Below are 21,944 nucleotides of genomic sequence, written 5' to 3'. Positions count from 1 at the left end.
TTGCCTCTTCATTACTATGACGCTACACTGTATGCATTCAACGAACTTTAAATGCTGAATGAATAAAAGAATGGGAGTGAGTAAACATGAAAATCTTTTTCTATTAGAGGGTCACCACCTCAATGTTTTCAAAAGGAAGCATGATAGCACAGGACACACATGATTTAAAGCAAAGTGGATATGAGTATGTTTGAGAGGGCATGTAGGAAGGCATGCAGTGTGCATGAATTTAGGTCTTTAGGAGCTCTTGGAGGTCATTAATATACATAATTAACCAATACTTATTGAGGTTATGATGAGCTTGGTAATGTTTTTTGAAGAACTCCCTTCAAATTAGTACATGTGAGTTATATGTGAGCGACCAGTCAATGGCGTAGGCCTTAGTGAGAAGGAAAAAGAATTGATCAAAATATTTGTCTCAGGCAAAATCAATCCGTACTCTTTGTGCTGTAGTAATTGGTCAATTCCTACGTGCGTTGTTTTGCTAACGTCACTCATTTCCTGCAACTTCTAGTTTTCTTAACCTATAAAAAAGGAATGATAATTAGAATTGAGTTTGAGAACCAAGGAAATTACTCAGCAAATACAGACATTTTGGAGAAATTATGGATTAGAGGGTTATGGAAGTTCAAAGGGTGTTTTTGAGGCTCAAGAGTGGGAGTGGGTATAATTCATACCTTTCTTCTTAAACAAGCAAAAGTACCTGAAAATTTTTTTTTTTAGTAGCCCATAAGCTAGCGAGCTAGGTTCAACAGGAATTTTAACTGAAATTGAGACCTCTATTTATTGTCTAAATTTCCAGGAATGTATTTGCTCATAGTAATTTTAGAGTAGTCGGTTTATCAATTCATCTGACTCTTGCCTATCCCTAATTACTAATTTTGCAGGTTTATACTTAACATTTTTATTTGGTGAAAGTGTATGTGAGTGCGCGCACGTGTGTGTGTGTGTGTGTGTGTGTTAATGGATCTCTTTCTGTCACTTTCCTTTCCTTTGTAGAATTCTCTTCTCTGAATTGCCTGACACTAAGTGATATAAATTTTTAAATATAGGCAGAAAAGCTGTTATTTTTTATTTAGCTTTTACTGTGTAATGGAACTTGTGACAAGATTATTTGCTACAATGTTATTTTGTGTCTTGATTAGTGTTCTTTGTAAAGGACCCCGAGATATGTGCACAAAAGGCACTGTATGAGCTGTGAATGGAGGGGCAAATGACCTTCATTCAAATACAGCCCAAGTAGTCATTACCAAAGTTTTCAGCAATTTGAACTGCCTAAGTAGAGGCATGACAACAGTAATTGTGCATGTCCTTAAAGGATAGCTGTATACATTTTGATCAGTGAGTCCCCTAAGTTCACTCTGAAAGAAGCAATTATCACTAGGTATATAAGTTTTGCTTGAATTAAGTCCTTTACAACTGGCATTTTAGAAACTTCTTGGGCAACCCTCACCTACTGAGTATCTTTGCTCTGACAACAACACGGCCCGGTGCTGTACCTCAGAAATATGTTTGCCTACACTGTAATGACTTGCTATTAAAACTCTTTCATCTCCTAAGTAGATGAAACAATGCCAGTATTGTAGGTGGTTCCAGATACCCGGTGGCCACCAGCAGAGTATCAGCCACGTTAAGCTTTCTCTAGTAGAGGTTAACTCTCATCTGTAAAAGCATTACATTTCTTATTGCATATAAAAAAACCAAAATTTGGCAGGATACTGAAGGCCCCTGAGCCAGGCAACCCCAAGGCTGCATCATCACCCCTCGGCAACCACGGTGCATCTCCCAAAGCAGTGATTTTTCTCAAGTATTCCAACGGTAGATGTTTTTGTTTTCAAAGCCCGTCAGACTCAGAACCCAAACTATAAAATGGATAAAAGCAACAAAAGGAGAGTTTTCAGTCTTTAGCGCCTGTCAGAAAATACTTAATTGCAGTTTCTGTAAAACATCTTTGGTTGGACTGGTGCAGACCCCTGGTTCCCACTGAGCCCAATTTGAAAACCACCAGGCTGGCCACAGGGCTGAGAGCTCCTTGCATCAGAAAGTTCCTTTCGTTCCTGTCACAGTGTTGCAAGGAATTCAGTAGCTAACTAAAAACTTCTTCATCCAGGGTTTACTTATCCAGCTACCCCAAATGCTGAACTTGATGTGAGGAGCCACAGGTACTTGGTTCACAGGAAAACCCTACAGGCTCCCACTTTAAAGCCATGTTCCTTCTGCACAAAGATGATGCCAAGTTTTCCAGGCCTGCTGGAGACAAGAGACAGACAGACAGCCGCCCAGCAAGAGGGAAAGAACACCTATAGACATCACAAAGAGGAACATATATGTCATTCCCATATGTCATTTGGGGATCATTTTAATATCGCTGAGTGCCTGTGACGTTGCAGTACAGTCAGCTGCGATGTGCGGGTCGGTCATCACGGAGGTCACTTGCTAAAACAGGTTAAACTATGGAGCATCTTCCCATTTGTAAAAGTAGGACTGTGTTTAAGAAGGGTCACCAGGAACTAAATGCCATGCCTCTCCCTGTGCGTCGGTCTTCCTCCCTCCTTCCCCGTCTTCCCTTCTCTCAACCTGCCCAGAGTAATAGAAAGTCGATCCTTGAGGCTGTGAAATGAAATCTGTGTTCAATTTCTGGCACTTTCTAGCTAGGCGACCTTGGACAATACTGTTCCTCAGGAATGTTGTACTGTCTCTGTCAGCGTCGTGATGAGGTTTAATGAGATAAGTGGTGAGCAATTTAGTTTGTACTTAGTACTTGTTTTTTTCTTTTGTGTTCTAAAGGGGTATAAGCTTCGGTTACTTCTACTTTGTCATCTTCCAAATTTCCTCTTGTAAACTCAGTATTTATGCTGTGTTACCTTTGGCTCCAGTTTGGGTGATTGCTACTTCACAAATCACCCCAAAACTTGGCTCAAAACACTAGCAGTGTATTATTTCTCCAGATTGTGTGGGTTGACTGGCACAGACAAGCAGTTCTTCAAGGTGATACTGGCTGAGGCTGCCGTCATGACAGGACTCATGGCTGGAATGTTCGATATGGTCACCCAAATGTCTGGTCCCTTGGCAGGACTGTGGGAGGCTCCAGCTCAGCTGAGACACTGCCCAGCGGGGCTTCTCTCTGCTTTCGTCTGCGAGCCTCTTCCTCTTACCGTGGCCTCTCCATGTGGCCTCTTCACGTGGCCTCTTCACCAGGGGGCTGGCTTCTGACATTAAAGATCAGGCCCCTAAAAGTGTAAAAGCTTACATCTAGAACTCTCCGGGCTGCCTCTGTGGTATTCTGTTGCAGAAAGGGAGCCAGGGGCTGACAATTCACTCTTGGGGGGGTGACTGAAGACGGGCTGGGAAGTATGGTTTGTTGACTGAAGGCCATTTTGGAAATCAGATACCACGGTATTGGTTTTCTAATTCTTTGTTTCTGGCTTATCCCCATGACCCTGGTAGTGTTGGACCTTAGCATTACACGTCCTTTTTACAATTCTGCTTTAATTTGGAAGCAAACAACGCTAGCATCTTCATAGGTATCAACATATGAGATGATTGCTTTGGTCTAGCTTCAAAAATGTTTGTTCCAGGGGCACCTGGGTAGCTCAGTTGGTTAAGCATCTGACTCTCGATTTCAGCTCAGGCCATGATCTCAGGGTCCTGAGATCGAACCTGAGTTGGACTCCAGGCTCAGCACGGAGTCTGCTTGAGATCCTCTTCCCTCTTGGAAGGCAGATGCTCAACAAGGTGCCCCAGGCCATGGTCCTTTTAAAATGAAATTCATGGCATGCCTGGGTGGCTCAGTGGTTGAGCATCTGCTTGTGGCTCAGGTCGTCATCCCGAGGTCCTGGGATCGAGTTCCACATCAGGCTCCCCACAGGGAGCCTGCTTCTCACTCTGCCTATGTCTGTCTCTCATGAATAAATAAAACTTTAAAAAAAATGAAACTCAATTCATCACGTCCTTTTCATAGAGTTCCACATTAAAAGTGACTAGAGTAAAAAGAATAGGGAAATATTTTGCAGTTAAATTCAAAAACTTGTAGCGTTTGAGAGCACTGAAGATTGACTACTACTGGTTTTCTGAAATGAGTAATTTTGTCCAGATTATCCTAATAGTTAAATTTTGATGTACAAAAGAAAAAAAAAGATACATATTGTCATTAGTCCTTCCACAAACTTAAAATGTTTCTGAGTGAGAGGCCTCTGAGAATCAGATGTCTAGAAAATGCCAAAATGCTCTAACTTTGGCATAGAGGATCAAGGGTTTACTGCTACAGTCAAATGCATTCATGAATCCCAGGTTATGAACCCCAGTTGTAAAGGTCATTCAATCCCTAATGAGAACAGAAAGATAAGTTTCTCTTGATATGTTCTTTCCCAAGGCAGGACTTAGCTAACTGTTTAAAAAGGAAAAGTTAACTCTTTCAGCCATTTAGACAATCACCACTGCTTTGCTTTGCTGATTTAGACAATCACCACCATTCCATTCTAATCATCCTATTCTGAGGCAGAGGGGGGTGGAGGCCAAAATGAAAGAAATACAAGCAAAAATAAAATTAAGAAGTTGTAGTCTAATTCACCTCTGTTTTTGATGGTTTGGAGCCTTCATTAATGTTTGCGGAAGGAGCATAAGGATTTGGATTCCATTACTGGGTTTGAGGTGCGGCTCTGGGACCTTGGGCAGATCATGTCTCTTCCTTGTGTTCTCTTCCTTTCTGCCTGTGTCTCTTCCTTTCTGCCTGTGTCTGTGGGGGGCGAGGGTGTATCTGTGTGGGTCCCCGACACCTTTTCTTTGGCTTTTTCACTTCTCTGTCACTGTCTTACTCTCTGTCTCTCGAGCTACCACCTTCCCTTGTCTCTGTGTGTCTCTTCCACTTCTATCTCTCTTTGTCCTTCTGTACGTATACAGGTACATACATACCTGACGTAAGAGTATTTCTAGGGACCTCAGGCAGGTCTGGTGACAATCGAATAATGCTTTTGAAGTACTGTATAGTTTTTACAGTGCAAATCTATGTAAATAGTTCTTGCTTTGTAAGACGTGTGACTGAAAAACAGTTCGACTGGGGTGGAGAACAGAGCTGGGGGCGGGAGGCTGACGGACTTGCCGTGCGGCCTGGAGCCAGGCCGTGAACCTCTTGCCACCTCTGTTTCTTCGGAAATGGCAGGCGGGGGAGGGGTTATGGTGGCGGAGCTCGGGGCCCTCTGCCAAGGCCTGTGCTTCTATTCCTACCTCCAACCTGCTGGACCGGGCAGGGGTGAGCCTCTGCGCTGCTTCGTCAGGTGATGATACGCTCCTGGGGTACCTTGAGGCCTGTGGGTCGGGTGCGCCCGCTGAAGGGCACGGACCTCCCTGCCCCTGCAGCTGGTCTCCCGGGACTGTTACCTGGGAGGACGGGCCCCCACACCGTGTCTTTTCTGGGCCATCAAAATACCAGCTTTGAAAAGCACTGAGGGGGGGCACTTGAGGGGATGAGCACTGGGTGTTATTCTATATGTTGGCAAATTGAACACCAATAAAAAATAAATTTATCAAAAAAAAAAAAAAGAAAAGCATTTGCAGATTACATTCGTCTGGAGGCCAACTTTCCTGATGTTTGTGCTCCATTTTATTTTTATTTTTTTAAAGATTTTATTTATTTATTCATGAGAGACACAGAGAGAGAGGCAGAGACACAGGCAGAGGGAGAAGCAGGCTCCACGCAGGGACCCCGATGCGGGACTCGATCCTGGGACTCCAGGATCACAACCTGAGTCAAAGGCAGACGCTCAACCACTGAGCCACCCAGGCGTCCCTGTGCTCCTTTTTAATTGGAGGAGGAGGACTCCTCTGCTTGACGCATCTATTTGATACATTGCATTTTGCCCAACCAGACGGGGCCCTTTGTTCCAGCACGTGGGCAGATTGGCTTATGCCATCTCGTAACCTTCAGTGCTTCGAGGTTGTTAAGTGGCAAAGCTTTCTGCGGCCTTCTGGCCAGGCCGGTGGTGTGTGGGACGCCCGTATCTGCACCAGGAGGGAGCCGTGCTCCTGTGATTGTGGCGGTGTTTACTGCTTCCCATCAGTGTATCTGCTCTCTTTTCTGAAGTAATCACTATAATTACACTTCTTCAATGAGTTGCGTTCTATTGTGTCACCAGGCCTATCTGCTAAACATCACTGTGTTTTTCTTATCTGAGTGCTCTCAAATGGGGAAAGTGAGATGTGTTGGCAAGCCACCTTCAATCAAATTAATGTGAGACCAGTGTATTGTCAACAGAGATGGTGGCGGTGCCTATTTATCCTGTTCCACCAGAATGGCACAGAAACTGACCTAATGTTTATAATGACGTATTTATTTGGTCGAGAGGTGCGTGTATCTGCTAATCCGTAAAGGACAATAAGAAAATCTATTTTCCTACTACTTTTACTTTATTGTCAGGTCAATGGAACATGCTACAGCTGTGTTTTTGTAAAAAAAAACAAAACAAAAAAAAAAAAAAAACAAAAGCAAAAAAAAAAAAAAAGGAGGTGACGTGTTTGTATTTGTCATAGTGAAATTTTGGATTTCACCAGGACTCCCAGGACTCGAAGAGTAAAATGTTGGTTATGAGCCTCTATCATTTTAGCTTATTACCTCAGTGTATGTGTTCAACGAAATGCAGATTACGCCTAAAACTTTATAGAGTAACACAGCAACAGTGACTTATGCCTTTAAAATACACAGTACAACACTTGAGTTAATTTTCATTTTCGTTAACAAAGAGAAGATACACTAGAACAAAGTCATTTCTGTATATAGTCGCCTTATATTCAGTCCTATACTACACTTGTAGATTCTTGTGCACATTTATTTATTTGACTTCTATTGCTCTTGATTTGACAGCACACTAAAATTTCTACTACCAGAAAAGGAAACTTTCCATCCATTTACCAAGAGCTATCTATCCCAAAATGCATATTTATTTTAATACTTTTATGAACAGAAGTAATAAAGAGGAGTAATTTTCATCCTTAATTTGTACTGGATATTGCTACATGATAGTGATCAAATTAAATATGCAAATATAATCCATGCTCTGGATTTACTAATGGCTTATTCTTACATTAGAAGTTTGGAGGATTGCCTCACATGTACAAGGAACTTTTGTTCTCCAATTTTTAGAAATTAGAGCATGACTGACCTGGACATACACCTTTTCTTAAGTAGCTGCTGAGATCGGGCCCCAGACCATGTTTTTTAGGCGTATGAAATTGTAGCTCAGACTTCATATTCCATGCAGACAGTCCTTTCACATGAGGAAGCTTAGCAAGAGTAGATCTTAATTTTTTCAATGTAAGGTATTTAATAGATCATTCTGTGGAGTTGCCTGAAAAATAACCAACACAACTAAAATGATATTTCTATGAGAAGCTATTTCTGATCTACCAAAAGTATTCTTGGAAGACAATCCATTCTTAACTCAGGCGGATAATATCAGAGTAGTCTATTTTGTTTTTGAAACAATACCTAAAAGCATAAAATGCAGGAATGTGCCCTTTAATTCCTAAATGAAATACATCACATTTGGATGTGGAAAAACAGTGTAACTACAAATGCTTCCTTTTTAGTAATGGCCAACTTTTCTCTATAAATGACTGTGGAGTCACTCCAAAAGATTATATTAGCAGGGCAGCCTGGGTGGCTCAGCGGTTTAGCGCTGCCTTCGGCCCGGGGTGTGATCCTGGAGTCCCAGGATCCAGTCCCACGTCGGGCTCCCTGCATGGAGCCTGCTTCTCCCTCTGCCTCTCTCTCTGTTTCTGTGTCTCTCATGAATAAATAAATAAAATCTTAAAAAAATATATATTAACATAATCTATTCATTTTTTTATCCAATAGAACTTAGCAACTGGAGAAAAAAAGATGTTAAGAAGCTTTTAAAATAATTTCTCCCTCCAAAGCTAACACGATATAAATGAGTTTTGCATTTCACGACATTTCCATAAAGTTATAGACCACCAGAGAGACTAGTAACCAGGGAGATTAATTAAAGATTAACTGATGGTTTCTGTTAATTATTATATTAATAAATTTAGTGTTGTTTACATTTGACACTTAATTTTAAAGTTTGTTGTACTGTTCATGGTGACAAGTATTGTGATTATAGATTGGGCCCACTTTGGGCCTATTCATTTACTTCCGTGTATAATCAGTTATAACTGTTTTCTGTGAATCTGCCTCACATGTTAATTTGCTTTTAGAACCTTTACTCACATTTCATTATTTAAAAAAAGATGCATCGGAGGAGACTAGTTAGGAAGCACTTATAGTTTTTTTTTTTTTAAAGATTTTATTTATTTATTCATGATAGTCACAGAGAGAGAGAGAGAGAGGCAGAGACACAGGCAGAGGGAGAAGCAGGCTCCATGCAGGGAGCCCGACGTGGGATTCGATCCCGAGTCTCCAGGATCGCGCCCTGGGCCAAAGGCAGGCGCCAAACCACTGCGCCACCCAGGGATCCCAGGAAGCACTTATAGTTAAGGCCGGTTTTCTTGTAACTATAACCAGCTTTACCTCGACATTATTTCTAGAGGATGACCATGTGTCATTTCCCAAGCAAGGCAAATGTGTTAGACACCTGCCCTCACACCTGCTGGAATATGGGGAAGTGAGAATAAGATAGGGGGTGCAGCAGCTCAGTGTCAAGGATCCAAAGGACTCCTCTGCTCACACGGCTGTCACCCATGGCTTGGGAGTGAGAATGACAGGAGTGGGAGAGAATCCTGCCCAGGATCCATGATAACTGGATGCTCTCATCCTTGTAAAATTTAATCCTTAAGTATGTTCCTTCCAGCAACCCCACTTTATTTGGAGTATCTTGGTGCTGTTGATGTATTCTTTATGTGTTTGCGTATTTTTTTCTTGCATGTTACAACCTAGTATTCCCAAATGGAATGTGTTTTCCCCATTCTGCTTAGATGGAAGTGTTCTTGGTTGCCAGTGCTAAGGCCCTTCTCGAGTGGAAGCCAGCTTCACTTCTGACCACTGTTATACCGCAGTCCTCATAATCTAAGTACACTTCTTTTCTTGAACACGCCATAACCTTTTGTGTCTGTAAAGCCTTTACATATAGTGTTAGGTCTATCTGGAATGCCATTCCACTTTTCCATCCTACAAGACTTAGATTTATTTATTCATCTGATACACAATTAATGAGGAGCCACCATGGGCCAAGAACTGTGACAAAAAGGCGAATTATATTCAGTAGGTACCTTTGAGAAGTCTTCCATGCATGATTAGGTGTTCCTTTCTCTGAGTACCCATTTCTCTGAGTACATTTTAGGTTGTCTTAGATAAGGCGTACTCTTCTACTTTCTCATTTCTCTAGTCCCTAGAGTTAATTTATTAGCATAACATTATAGAAATAAAGAGGGCCTTAGGGATAGTCTAAGCTAACTCCATTTGTAGATGAGGAAACAAATGATCAAAGGGCTAAGTGAACACAACTAATTATTTGAGCTGAGACCAATTACCCAGACCTGTTTTCTCCTAAATCTAGCATTGTTGTCACTGTCCCACTGGATCTGCAAGTATTTCTGGAAGCTTTGGGAAGCAGTCATTCCTTCTGTTGGATTACTAGGGTGCTAGTCATTAGCATCAACCTAGCCTAACAGTGTGTGAAACTGGCTGAAGAGTAAATGTACTTTCAGAAAACAAACTCTCAGTGGGTATTTTACATGCTGGGAGTCATGACTCAGCCATTTCCAAATAACCGAAGCCAGAACATGCTACAGAAAAAGAATATATTTCTTTTACCTAAGATGACAACCAAATGAGTCTATCAGATTAGGTTAGTATATGATTATACCACAACAGCTTAATAATGTAGTTTTGAGAGACAAGTGTTCTTTATTACTGAAATACATCAGAAGGCATAACCACGGATTCTGCTAGAGCCTGAGTGATCTAGAGAACATGGGTTCTGGTAAACACAACATGGACCTCAGACTTCTTTACTAGACTTTAAGTGGAAAATGAATGATAAGCTCATCCCTACTTGTTACCAACAAGGTTGTGGTATAATATTTTGTATCTGCTAAATGTGATTTATTTTTAGGGGTACCACCCGTGGGATTTACTGTCCTGACAATCCTGTCTTCTTTTTCCTCATCAGTTTTCCACCTCTTTTGCCTCTGGGGGACTATCTTTTAAATTATGATTATATTCCAGCACCTGGATTTTTAATTTTCTGAAAAGATATAAAGCAGCCAAGATCGGATCACGGAAAGCTCCCCAGATGGGTGCAGGAGTTCTCGGTTCTCATTCGGGCTCTGCTGCCACTGAGACTGAGAACTCTGGGCCTTTGCCCCCTCAAGTGTAAGATGAAGGGGCCGAATGAATGGCCTTCAAAATCCCTTCAAGCTGGGCAGCCCCGGTGGCTCAGCAGTTTAGTGCCGCCTTCGGCCCAGAGCCTGATCCTGGAGACCTGGGATCAAGTCCCGCGTTGGGCTCCCTGCATGGAGCCTGCTTCTCCCTCTGCCTGTGTCTCTGCCTCTCTCTGTGTGTCTCTCATGAATAAATAAAAAATCTTAAAAAAAAAATCCCTTCAAGCTACGTGAGTCAGTGATAGGAAGCCGAAGCTTTTGCTCTTAACTTTTCCACTGACTTCCGAGATTCTCTTTTAGTAATCCTTGACTGTGAAATAAGTCCAGCACAAAAAACAGGATGATGAAGTTACTGTAGCCACTCTCTTTAAATCATTTTAAATTGCACAATTCCAGCTTTTCATAATATAGCTTGAGGAAAATCCATGTTCAGAAAGTTGGTAATTACCACGCGTTGTATGAGCAGCTACAACAGCCTGCTCGTCGTTATTAACATATACGCAGGTTTGTCAATTCATCGGTGAAGCCCTCTGGGTAAAGCCCTGCTTAGCAGGTTCAATGTGAAGAGTTGGTGTCATCGTAATCAGCTGCCTCTGACGGAGTCAACATGGTCCCGTCTGTGCTGTCCCTCCCTGGCTGGCTGTGGGTTTCCAGCCCACTGAGCACTTGATGCCAAACAGTCTGTTAAGGGACATGGAAGAGACTCTTTGGGGATCCCTGGTATTTATCACTGTTTAGGAAGCCTGAGGTTCAAAGGGCCAGGGCTCATATCTACCAGTTTTATTCTGCATACTTGATCAAGTACATGTTGAGAGCTTTTTTGATGTACTTTGGTTTTTTGTCTTTAGCATAAGATCACGCTGCTCTTCTGCTCAGGTGTTTTTGATTGTTTTTTTTTAAATTTTTATTTATTTATGATAGTCACAGAGAGAGAGAGAGAGAGAGAGAGAGGCAGAGACACAGGCAGAGGGAGAAGCAGGCTCCATGCACCGGGAGCCCGATGTGGGATTCGATCCCGGGTCTCCAGGATCGCGCCCTGGGCCAAAGGCAGGCGCCAAACCGCTGCGCCACCCAGGGATCCCTCAGGTGTTTTGGTTAATCCCCTTCTCCTGTGTAACTAAACTTAGTTCAAAGACCTAGTGTTACAATCAAAACTGTTGGATTTTTTCCCCCCAAGTGAATAGGTCTTGATTTGGTATCCAAGTTGAGATGGGAGATATTCCTTACAAAAGAAACTTCATATCCAGAGAAATGAATCAAATTGCTTTTTAAGAACAGATTCTTAAACGTGTAAAACATATTTAAAGTCAGTTGTTACAAATGATTGTTTGCTTCCTGAGCAGAAATGTGTAAAATAGGGCAGCCCGGGTGGCTCAGCGGTTTAGCGCCACCTTTGGCCTGGGATACGGTCCTGGGGACCTGGGATCGAGTCCCGCGTCAGGCTCCCTGCATGGAGCCTGCTTCTCCCTCTGCCTGTGTCTGTCTGTCTGTCTCTCTCTCTCTGTCTCTCATGAATAAATTAAATCTTAAAAAAAGAAATGTGTAAAATAAAAACTGTCGAAACTTCATTGTAGAAACACGTGTAGACACACACGTCACCACATATATTAGGGAGGTACGGTGGGAGGAGGAGGTGTGTGATTGAAAGAAAATAATACAGTGAGTAGCTGGTGGAGGTTTGCATGAAAATGATTAGGGAGAGACGGAATCTTTTTAATTCTTGCATTCTTGTTCCTCAGTTCAAAGTTGTGATTTTTTTCCAGTTTAGTATTTTCTGTATTTGTTAATTTGATTTTTCATTATTAAAAAACAGTTTACTGCTTTATATTGTGCAAATTCTAAAGCACATGGAAGTTTTCTTCAAAAGCTTTCTGTTTTAAAAGTAAATTTATAAAGGTAGTATGAAACTTCTTGCAGGAAGCCCTCCCTTTACATGTGTCCAAGTGGGTGTGCATGTCTATAGTTTCATATGAAATAGTTTTTCAGCAGAATAGTTATTGTAACACTAAAGGCAACACTTGGAAGATAATAATAACAGTACAATAAGAATTCTATTTGAAAAATATGTTAATTAACTAACTTCGTGCATAAAATATTCTTGTATGTATCTATTTATGTTTACAAAACCCTGAAATATTAGAATGTCAGGTAAACAGCAATAAAATATGTAGGTAAAGTACAAAGGAAATCCCCCGTGCATTTTTAGTCCTCCCTGAGAAATTTAGAAGACTTTTATTGGTTGATAAAGAATTGATTTTGTACTTGAAAAATAATGCCTTTTGGATTTTTGTTGTTTTTGTTCAGGGTGTAACTTTTTCCTGTGTGGTTTCAATGCATCCGTGCTGATTGCCCACTGAAGAGAGTAATGGAATTTTCAGGAATCTCTTGAAAATGTACATTAAAACAATTTTTTAAAAATGTATCTGAGGAGCTATAGCCATGGTTTGAGTGGACTGCGGGCCTCAGAGCACTGTAGGAAGTGATTATTGTAGCAACCGAGTCTGAAATTTTTTTTTGTTTGTTTGTTTGTTTGTTTTTTTTTTAATTTATTTATTTACGATAGTCACACTCAGAGAGAGAGAGAGAGAGAGGCAGAGACACAGGCAGAGAGAGAAGCAGGCTCCATGCACCGGGAGCCTGACGTGGGATTCGATCCCGGGTCTCCAGGATCGCGCCCTGGGCCAAAGGCAGGCGCCAAACCGCTGCGCCACCCAGGGATCCCTGAAATTTTTTTTTTCTTACAAAGATCTGAGGGAACACAGTATAAGTTTGCTATTTGTAACTTATACTGGGTGGAAGATTTATTGCCTTTAAAGTAATCTGCACAATAGAGCCTGTAATTATAGATTGTAACAAATGCATCAGGACAAGTGGCCTTGCTTGAAAAAGTTTAAACTTTTCTCTGGCACCTGTCACATTAACATTGAAATGATTTGTGCTATTTTTCAGTATGAACCATTTTAAGTGTAGAAAAAAAAAAAAAAAACCCTGAGAACTAAGCCAGTCATAAGAGATAATGCAAAATCATATTTTGGGGATATAAAGCAATTCTTAGTTAGTCCTTAAAATAATTTTTTTCAGGTCAAGAACATTGAAAAAGAAAATATTTTTATTTTCTTTTTCACCTTGAGTATTATCATTTCTTTTTTAGGACATAAATTCTATTATTCTACTTTTATTAACAAGCAAAAAAAAAATACCCCACATTAATTTTAAATAGGGGCCCACAAAAAATTCTATACTTATTGGGATCTGTAAAAAAATCAGTTTTGCTTACTGCAAGGGTAAAATGCTGTTTAATATACTTTTCTCTTTGCAATTAAATTAGATTTCTTTTAGTGGAGAAAAACTCATAAAGGAAACAGCCTTGGAGATGTAATATGCTCTAGCATATTTAAATAATTAGACTTCTGTCTCGTTGAAATGTATGTGCTCTAGGTTTGATAGTGATAAAAGCATGAATATTAGTATGATTAGGAAATTACATCATGTCACAGCATAATTGATTGATTGATAGCTGAGTGAAAACTAACCATAAAGCACGTGAAAATAAATGCCTGTTCAGCAGTTATTGAGGCAGAATTTTTGCATCTACCCAGTTGCAAGATTAGTAACTGAAATGCTCATCTCCCAAACAAAATGGAATTGATGTTTCTTCCTTTTGCTGTGACTGTGTGTGTGTGCATGTGTGTGTGTGTGTGTATACTCTTTCACTCTAACACTGGCAAGGCAAAGAATACAACTCAAAGTGCTTAGTGCTCAATTCAGTCGTTAATTGTTCCTCAGGACCCGTCAGATGGACACCAGATTACTAATTGACTGTATGAGCAATTAGAGTTTTGGAATTTCCCTTTCAAAGTCTCAAGTTTGAAAGGTGAAGCTTCACGAACACAAGAGTTGATACTCTTTGACTTTTCTCTCGAGAATTGAATTTCCCAAACATTTAAACTAGCATTAATTTTTAAAAAGCATTTTGTCTTTTTTTTTTTTCCTGTTTGTGCTTTCGCTTTCTCATTCTCTGTCTTCATCTTTTAAAGAGTCCTGCTCACACAAGTCTGTGGCCGCACTCACACTCGTGGGGAAGGGCTGGGGAAGCGAGCCCACTGCAGGATTCTCGGTTTCAAAGCTGAACCAATATTCACCATTGACATATCCATTCATCTGTGCAGGGTCATTGGAAATCCTCTCTCTCTAGTTTTTCCTTCCCTTCAGGGAGCAATGCTTAAAAGAGCAAACCCCTGGTGTGAAGAGATAGGAGAATTCTCAGCACGGCCAATGGTGCCAGGAATCGAATTAAAGTTGTCCATTTGCAGATGACGGTCTGTTGGAGCTCCCAGCACATGGAGGCACTGTGCTTTCAGCTGATGCTTTGTTTACTTGAAATTCTGTCAGTGGCACTTCAATTTAATTTTTTTTAATGGCAAAAGTCACATCATGCCAAAAATATGCCAGGAGGGTAAAAACACGAAGATATGTGTTGCTCTGTAGAGTTATAACGTTTTATTAGAGTCCCAAGGCTTGCTCAAGGAAAAAAATAAAAATTGTAAAGCTTTGCAAGAAAGGATTGTGCTCCACACTGCAGTAGCCAAAAAAAAAAAAAAAAAAAAAAAGTTAAATCATTAATGAATTCACATCCTCTTTTGAGGAATTTAAAACTTGTCATTTCTTCTGCAGTTTTTGACATTCCCAGATCTATTTTGGCATGAATCACATTTTGATATGACTGAACCCACAATTTTGACTATCTTCATATGCATTATCTCTTCTCAGTACTAGGAAGACATGCATTGCCATTGAATCTTAGATGCCAGAAGTCAGCACTGAAGATGCTCCCCCCAGTTTGATTTTCTTTGGTATCATAGGAGGTTTTAATATGGTTTAATTTATTGGGCAAAGTTAAGAATTATCAGAATTAGATTTGTGAGAAAAGATTTGAAAACCCCAGGAAGAACATAACCCATTTATGAGCTGAAAGTTGAGAATACGGAGTCCTCATGCCAAGTCCCAGGGAAACAAGCGTGTTTCAACAACTGTCAGCTTTGAGTTTGTGATTGCTACTCGTTGCTTATGTTGCTACTTTCACTTTAATTTCTACTTTATTTGCAAATAGTGAAGAGGGCCTGGCACAAAGGAGGTCCTCAATAATCTTCATTGATAGAACAAATAAATAATGTTTACTATTTCTTTTTTATTTATAATTAGGATTTTTAAAATTTTGATTAGTTTTTCTTAGTATCTGACTTAAAAAAATATATATATACATATATATATATCTCCTGTGCTTTACGGGGCAAATTCTATTTAATGCTCACTGTCCCCCAGATACAAGTTGTTTTTTTTTTTTAAGATTTTATTTATTTATTCATGAGAGACACACAGAGAGAGGCAGAGACACAGGCAGAGGGAGGAGGCCCCCTGCAGGGAGCCCGACATGGGACTCGAACCCCAGTCTCCAGGATCACACCCTGGGCCGAAGGCGGCGCTAAACCACTGAGCCACCCGGGCTGCCCCAGATACAAGTTTTATATACATCCCTACGACTGCATTTGGAAAAATGTGGGAAATACATTTACCCTAAACATCTATACCTATTCAGATGTCTACTGGATACAATTCATGGTGCAGGGGCTTGTTCATACCACCTTCATTATAGTATCACCCTTGCAAAGCAGGCATGTATAGTTTGAGAAGTAGTATTGTAGCAAACAGTTTAATCTGACTAAGTGACCTTACACAAAAGAGAAAATGTACAGTAACAGCCAAGCTTGTAAAAAGGGCAAACTGTATTCTAAAGCAACCCAGAATGGATTTTAACATATCAACCACAATGTGTCATCATTTGAAGAGCAAACTACACAACTGATTTTAGAAGTCTAGTTCCGCTCTTTAGATTTATTAAAAAGTACAGAGCGTGACTCTTCTCAAAAGTGCCCCCCCTCAAAAGAAACCCTATCTCTCATCTCTCTCTCTCTGTCTCTCTATCCATTTATCTATTTTTTAAGCTATGCTAAGGAGCAGTTCCCACTGATGCAGTGAAGCCGTTCCTTTTCTTTAGTGTAGACCTTTTTAAAAAATGTCATATCTGGTTATCCTTAATATAAAATAACCCATCAAAGTTACCATGGTGCAGCCTCACATCTTAAATATCAGTCTGTGCCCTCTAACCATTAGTTATCAAGTAGCATTTAGACCAGTCATGGCATAAACTCTGTTAATAGAGTTTTACAAATAGGATGCAAGTAATGTGACTTCAACTATAAGAAATTTAAAATCAAATTTATAATGCTTGTTCCTGATACTTGGTTACCTATCCAAAGTTCTTAAACATAACATTTAAATATAAGGATTAAATATTTTACCACAATCCTATTACACGTTAAGTCTTATTCAGTAGTATCCATAGGTCTTGCACCCATAATGAAGTCTTATTTTATTTGTTAGATTTTGTGTGGACTGTATTAATGAATATTATAATCATTAAGTGCATTTGATATTAAGCATACACATAGTAAGTACTAAGAGAAAATAGATATTATTCTGATTTTAATTAATTATTTTTTTAAAGATTTTATTTATTTATTTATTCATGAGAGACACAGAGAGAGGCAGAGACACAGGCAGAGGGAGAAGCAGGCTCCCTCCTGGGAGCCTGGTGTGGGACTCGATCCCAGGACCCTGGGATCACGGCCTGAGCCAAAGGCAGACGCTCAGCCACTGAGTTACCCAGGTGCCCCTTACCTATATTATTCTGATTTTATTAAAAACAACAACAACAACAACAACAACAGGTACTATTTATGTAAACACAGAGTGGCTTCTCTGTGTTTCATAAGAATTTAGGTGGGCTGGTTTTATTATTAATTTTACATTTTTGCTTATTTTATTTTTCCTTTCTTACTGATTGAGCACATACTCTGTGTGAGGTACAGTGACAAATGCTGGAAATGTAAGCTGAATAAGACAGTCTCAGCCCAGTGAAAGAGACTAACACATAAACAAATGATTTTCACAGAACAAGTAAGTGCCATAATTGGCTAAATGATTCTTAATAGGAATTTACTATAGGAAAGTTAAACATTTTCCTTTTAAGTTCCCAAAACATTTTCTTGCATGACTATGTGTAACTAAGAATGAGGCATCATTATAGTCACTGGACACAGTGCATTATGGTCACTGGACACAGTGCAATAAGTCATACTGATCATAATTTTGGTAGAAAAATGCACTATAGCATCAAACTTACAAGTTCATAAGATGTTGATATATACACACACACACAAATGATAAGTACTATAAACAAGAAAGAGATAATTGGGGCGCCTGGAAGGCTCAATGGTTGAACGTCTGCCTTTCGCTCGGGTCATGATCCCAGGATCCTGGGATCAAGTCCCATGACAGGCTCCCCACAGGGAGCCTACTTCTCCCTCTGCCAGTGTCTCTGCCTCTGTCTGTGTCTCATGAATGAATAAATTAAATCTTTAAAAAAAAAAAAAAGATAATTGACCTCAAGGACCTCACAGGACTGTTGGCCCAGGAATGTCAGAAAGGGCAGGGAAGGGCATTACAAGTAGAAAGAATAGCATATACAAAGATATAAGGTAGGAGACTCTAGGACATCCCTTAAAGTTAGTAGTGTGGGGACCCTGGGTGGCTCAGTCGGTTAAATGTCTACCTTTGTCTCAGGTCATGATCCCAGGGTCTTGGGATCAAGTTCTACATCAGGCTCCTTGCTCAGCAGGGAATCTGCTTGTCTTTCTACTCCTCCCCACTGCTTGTGATCTCTCTCTCTCTCTCTTTCTCTCTCTCTCTCTCTCTCTTATGCTCTCTTTCTCTCTCAAATAAATAAAATCTTTCAAAAAAAAGGAACTTCACCTTTAAAAAAGAGTTAGTGGTGTGCACAGCATGCTGTCAACGATATAAGAACTAGAACTACAGAGAAAATTTCCAAGTAAATTTTAAAATATTCAAAGAAAAGGGAAAACTTTAAGTGAAAAGTGGCTTTAATGGAGGTCATTGTTACATGATTATAGATAATGGTCACTTTTTTTTATATGTAGTTTCCATATTTTTAAATAATCTTGCATTTTAAAACCAAGGAAAGTTTCCTTTTTTTTTTTTAAGCCCAAAATACATACCTACAATTGAAAACCAAAAGGGAAAACACATAGGAAATCTGAGAGGCCCTGCTGAAAAGGGACGAGGATGTAGAGCAACAGCATGGGAACGAAGAAGGGTCAGAGGTTAGTGTTTTAAAGGATGAATGGAGAAGACTATCCTTGATTGAATGTAGTACCGGTAGGAGAGGAAGAGCTACAATTCTTGAAGGGTGATTACTGAATTTTCTTTGCACAGATGAGGAACTTAACTGTAGTTGCCTGGGAAAGTTATTTTTAATAAAAGTAACACAGCAATTTATTGGCAGGGCCAGAAAAGGAAGCTGAATCTCCTAATCATAAATTAGTAGTGGAAGGATCAAAGGTATTTCATATCATGCTTCTGAAATCTACCTAGCTGTAACTTCCCCTCATTATTTCTCTTGAGTCTGTCCCCTGGAACATCAAAGAAGAACTCTGGCAGTGATAGTTCCTGGACAGTAACACATTGTTCTAGTTGCTCTCCTTCCATCTTCTTATTTAGCCCTCAGAACAACCTGTCCAGGGAACTTACTATTACCCCCACTTCAAAGGTGGGAATACTGAGACATAGGAAGGCTCAGTCATTTGCCTCAGGTCCCATGACTAGTTACTGGAAGCCTAGGGGTTCAGGCGTGGAACAGTGCAAATTTATGCCAAGATTCAATCCACTATGATCACAATATGACCATACTGACATTTCAGCAGATTTAACAGTTAAGAATGAAAGGTCCTTATTATAGGCAGATGATTGTTTTCTAAAAAGGCAGTTCTTGGTAAGAAGAGGGAATAAAATATTGTAAACAGTATGAAAAACTAATTTTGGTAAAATATCTAAAAAATAAAACCTCAATTTATTGTTTTTTTCTTTCAGTGAATGTAAGTATTACACCCTATAGCAAGTTCTACATCATAAATTTTTTCCTATGAGACCCTGTACTGTTTTCTACATTTTATAAAGTATACCATAATTGGTAGACTCTAACCCAAAATGACCTTAGATATTTTATGGGCAGAAGTTGTAAGAGGTCCAGAAAATACAAAGAGGGCTAGAATCATGCTTATTGGTTATACTTTCTCCTTCTCAGAGGTGAGTACCCATGGCAATAGAGATGGACACCCTAGTTAAGAGATTAACTTGTTCAAGAGTTCTGGAAGGTGAGAGTGGAAGGAAAGTTTTTTATATGGGAAAATATCTTGCTCACTGTTGGCCTACAAGGCCTACCAAAGCCACCATGTGGAAATAATAGAAGATTTTAGTAAAAAGGAATAACAAAACTACTAGGATAAGAATAATAGACTTAAATTCTGGCCCCGATTCTGCCAATTGTTAGCTTTGTAATAGTGATTTATTCATTGCATACATTATGCCAGTTGCCATTTATAACACCTATGTGGGGTTGACTAGTAAGGAATCTTAAATTCAGAGACTGGTCTTCAGATCAAGATCTGTAATAGTGACTAGGGAACTAGTACCAAAATGTATGTCTTTTGGCTCCTAATAAAGTATCTTCTATTGAAAAAAGAGCAAAAGAAGCATAAACAATGCTTCTTTTAATTTTGGAGAATACTAAATTATTTGAAACAAATCACTACAACCATCCTTTGACCCATATGAAAAGGGCACGACATTTTAGAAGGTCCAGTCTTAACCTCCTCCAGTACTCTCCTAGGCCTTATTGTGAGGAGTCCAAGAGCCATGAGGATGTTTCAACGTGGAGTTCCCGGAGTCTACTTCTAGGACCCATGCAGGGCTCTTCACCAGATCTGTCCTCCCACAGGTGGAAAGTGTCCTTCATGTGTGCACTTCTGGACCCAAGCAGAGGCCAAGAGGCAGCTGGACGGAGGTGGGGGCATAGCAGGAGATGGATGGAACATTCATCTACAGCATGAAAGTTAAGCCACTCAGGCAGTGAGATGATAGTGAGCAAGAACAAAAGAGCCAGTCACAGGTCAGCCTCTCCTTTCTGGAAGAGCTCTGATGACCCAGGAGACAGAACATTCTAAATTTGAGCCCAGCCTTCCATATGTTTATGAAGATGAAACTATAAAGGTAGAAAGAACATATTTAACATTTTTTGTTCAGTTTATGACTTCCAAGATAATTTAAACATTTAAAATATTTTTAAGTATTTAGATACATAGAGTATATTAGGACCTTCATGAAGCAAATCTTTCTAGATAAAGATATAGATTAACTAGATTTATATATAAAGGTATAGATAATTACATCTACAGATAACAGATATGGTACCTACTTTATATGGATACTCTATGGCTGGACAAATGGGTATGAACAAGACAGACTGGGTTTCGACCTGTTCTAATGGTACGGATTCCTGGTCACTTCATCTACAGATGAAAGAAGAAAATAGGGACACCTGGGTGGCTCAGCAGTTGAGCATCTGCCCTCAGCCCAGGGTGTGATCCTGGAGACCTGGATCGAGTCCCACGTCAGGCTCCCTGCATGGAGCCTGCTTCTCTCTGTGCCTGCGTCTCTGCCTCTCTCTCTCTTTCTCTGTTTCTCATGAATAAATAAATAAAATATTTTTAAAAAAGAAAGAATAAAATAAAAAGAGCATTAAAATGCAAGTCAGAGTAATATGGCAATTGGAATGGGGAAAAGAGAAGGCAGTGATATGTGGGAAGTCTTCCTCGATGTAATAATAATAATAACAATAACAATAATAATAATAATAATTTTAAAAGACAAAGAGTTCTCAAGCTAAGAGGAAGCTATTTTAACCTATAACAGACAGTCTTAGGGAACCACGTAGCTTACTATCCATATAAGGATAGTTTAACTTTCTCATTTTTAAGTAGGACTGAAATGGATGATCAACTTGGGGAACAAAGTGCATCATTCCTGGATAACCTGCCAGTGTTTTTCATTATTGAGGTACTGCCTTTCTTTGTACAAATGTACACTTACATTATCACACGATACGCAGGAGATACAAAAATACACTAGAATCAAACCAACATTAAGACTTAGGCAGGAAAGCGTAATGCAGTCTTTTGTTACACAAGGAAACCAGCAGGGGTTCGCATGTGACTGAGTATGAACTGCACAGTCGTCAAGTGCTGTTCCCCCACGACTCAGAGTCGCCTTCCTGGGAGATCTCTCCTACCATGAGGAGCCCAAGTAGTAACCTCAAAGAAAACAAGAGCAATACCCCACACTACACAATAGGCAGAAGAAATCTCCAGCACCTACTGATGACTTGTTTTATGAAATGAAGAGAGAGATGATGGAAAGAGAGCAATGTGTTTGTGTTTGGGGCAGAAACAAGTGTGAAAAAGACCAGACAGCTGTGTAATATTGTAAACACATTCTCTAAGTTTTAATGAATTCTAAATGGAATGGATTTTTTTTTTTTTTCCTTCTTGAGGGGAGAGACAGTAAGGATTCTTGAGGCAGTAACCATTTCTTTTCCACATAGCTTCATATGTTTCCTCAAAAGCTGCAAGTCTTCC

The 21,944-nt window shown here is 39.9% G+C and overlaps 1 protein-coding gene and 1 long non-coding RNA gene across 3 annotated transcripts in view; one reads left to right on the top strand and one right to left on the bottom strand.

The window, feature by feature from the left end:
• LOC111094286 overlaps positions 1 to 7,338 on the bottom strand; it is a 30,121-nt gene extending 22,783 nt beyond the window's left edge. Inside the window, exons 1-2 of one of the 2 annotated variants that reach the window (XR_005384612.1) lie at positions 7,155 to 7,338; positions 440 to 524 (exon numbers count right to left, since the gene is read on the bottom strand). This is a non-coding gene — a long non-coding RNA (uncharacterized LOC111094286). The remainder of the gene's footprint in view (positions 1 to 439; positions 525 to 7,154) is intronic. The other variant, XR_005384613.1, reaches the window with a different exon arrangement.
• Positions 1 to 21,944, top strand: part of FIGN (fidgetin, microtubule severing factor) — a 125,205-nt gene that overhangs the window by 81,278 nt on the left and 21,983 nt on the right.

This window comes from Canis lupus, chromosome 36 (genome assembly GCF_011100685.1).
Source record: "Canis lupus familiaris isolate Mischka breed German Shepherd chromosome 36, alternate assembly UU_Cfam_GSD_1.0, whole genome shotgun sequence".
Lineage (NCBI taxonomy): Eukaryota > Metazoa > Chordata > Mammalia > Carnivora > Canidae > Canis > Canis lupus.
This window is presented reverse-complemented; position numbering and strand designations above follow the sequence as displayed.